A 2,888-nucleotide genomic window follows, 5' to 3' on the forward strand; every position below is an offset into this window, starting at 1 on the left:
AAATCCACAAGGCAAGAAATGTGTGGAGGGACATATTTCAAGCCCTAAAGGAAAACAACCTCCAACCCAGATTGATGGATTCTGCAAAACTATCTTTCAAAATTGATGGAGAAATAAGATACTTTCATGACAAAGAGCAATTTAGGAACTTTATGAATACCAAACAAGCACTCCAAAAAATTTTAAACAGTATCCTAGGAAAACACAATGAGGATCATAACCCCAGAAAACCCAGAAGAATGAATCCATCAGGCATGACAAGAATTTAAATGCAAAAGGTGAGAATCCAAAAAAAGAAAAAGTCATGACAAGGATAAGGCAATACATATCAGTTATATCCATCAATGTTAATGTTCTCAATTCACCAAACAAAACAAATAGACTGGTAGAATGGGTCAAGAAGCAAGATCCAACAATATGTTGCATACAAGAAACACACTTAATTCAAAAGAAAAATCATACACTGAAAGTTAAAAGGTGAAAAACAATACTACATGTGACAGGGACCTGAAAAAAAGCAGAAGTAGGTATCCTATTTGCAGTTGCAAATCAAATGGGTTATGAACCAACACTGATTAAGAGAGATACACGAGAACACTACCTCCTTGTAAAGGGAACAATCCAAGAGGAAGAGATGACAATCATAAATATATATACATCAAACAATAGAGTGCTCAACTATATAAAACAAATACTAAAGGACATGAAAAATCATATAACCTCTAATACAATAGTAGTGGGGGACCTTCACACCCCACTGTCACAAATAGATCGATCACTTAGATAGAAAATATAAACAACAAAATACTAGAACTCAATCAAACTCTTTAACAAATGAACTTAACAGATGTTCACAGAGTGTTTCAGCCCACAGAATTAGAACACACATTCTTTTTGGCTGCACAAAGGTTGTTCTCCAAAAAAGACCACATACTTGCTCATAAAACATGTTTGAGTAAAAGCAAAGGAAGTGAAGATATCCCCCATATATTATCAGACCATAGTGTGATGAACTTGGAAATCTATAGCAAAAGAAACTGCAAGAATTTCATAAACACATGGAAATTGAACAATACACTTCTGAATAACCAATGGGGCACAGAGGAAATTAAAGAAGAAATCAGATAGTTTCTACAATTAAATGACAATGCCAATACAACAAATCAGAATCTATGGGACACAATGAAAGCAGTCTTATGAGGAAAATTCATAGCAGTGAATACTCATATTAGGAAAACAGAGTGAGCCCAATTAAACAACCTGATGATGAACCTCAAGCTTCTAGAAAAAGAAGAGCAGGACAAAGCCAAAGCTCATACAAGGGAGGAAATTATAAAGATTACAACAGAAATCAATGCAATGGGACTAATAGAACAATACAAAAAAAAATCAATGAAGCCAAGAATTGGTTCTTTGAAAGAATAAACAAAATTGACAAACCCTGAGCCAATCTTATCAGAAAAAGGAAAGATCCAAATCCAAGCAATTAGGAACAGAAGGGTAAAAATACAACAGACCCAGCAGAAATCCAGAGGATCATCAATACCTACTTCAAGAACCTTGTACACCAATAAGATGGAAAACACAGAAGAATGGACAGGTTCCTAGATAAGTATGAATTACCAAAGTTCATCGAAGAAGACCTAAAAATTACCCAGTAGCAATCAATGAAATTGAAAATGTAATTAAAAACTTACCAAGAAAAGTCCAGGCCCTGATGATTCACTGCTGAATTCTACAAGACATTTAGAGAGGAACTACTGCCACTACAGTTTAAACTCTTCAATGAAATTAAAAGGGAAACAATACTCCTGAATTCACTCCTGGAAGCAAGCATCACCATGATCCTCCAAAGAAGAGCAGTACCCAACCAAAAGTGAGAGCTATAGACCAATCTCACTAATGAACATAGATGCAAAAATTCTTAATAAGTGACTGGGAAATAGGATACAGAAAATCATCAAGAAGATCATACACCCTGATCAAGTGGGATTCATCTTAGGGATACTGGGATGATTCAACACATGCAGATCAATAAATGTACACTATAGTAACAGAGCCAAGGACAAAAACCATATGATCATCTCAATAGACACAGAAAAAGTATTTGACAAAATCCAACACACATTCATGATAAAAAAAAAATTCTACAGAAAATTGGAATAGACAGTCTCTATCTCAAACTGATAAAAGCCATCTATGAAAAACCACCAGCCAATATTATACTATGTGGTCAAAAATTGTAATTCTTCACAGTAAAATAAGGAACAAAACGATGTTCACTATCACCACTCCTGTTCAACATAGTTCTTGGAACATTAGCCACAGCAATTAGACAAGAGAAAAAAGTAAAAGGAATAAAGATAGGAAATAAAGAAGTTAAATTATCGTTATTTGCAGATGACATGATACTCTATGTAGAAGACCTCAAGAACTCCACCAAAAGTCTTCTAGACTTAATAACCAAATTCAGTAAAGTAGCTGGATACAAGGTCAACACACAAAAATCAACATACTCACTGAGAGAGAAATGGGGCAAACAATTTCTTTCACAATAGCATCTGTCACGGCTGGGGATTTAGCTCAGTGGTGCTCCTGCCTGTCTTGCAAGTGCAAGGTCCTGAGTTTGATCCCTGGTACCAAAAAAAAAACACAATAGCATCCAAAAAATTGAAAAACATGGGAATCAACCTAATGAAAGAAATCAAAGACCTCTACTCTGAAAATTACAGCACTCTGAAAAAAAAGAGACTGAGAGGATATCAGAAAATGGAAAGACACTCCATGCTCCTGGGTAGGAAGAACCAACATAGTGAAAATTGTCATACTTCCAAAACTGCTATATAGATTCAATGCAATCCCAATTGAAACTCCAATAGCATACTTCA

Source organism: Heterocephalus glaber, unplaced genomic scaffold (genome assembly GCF_053883595.1).
Source record: "Heterocephalus glaber isolate CG9 unplaced genomic scaffold, H.glaber_assembly_v1.0 deba00000122, whole genome shotgun sequence".
NCBI lineage: Eukaryota > Metazoa > Chordata > Mammalia > Rodentia > Bathyergidae > Heterocephalus > Heterocephalus glaber.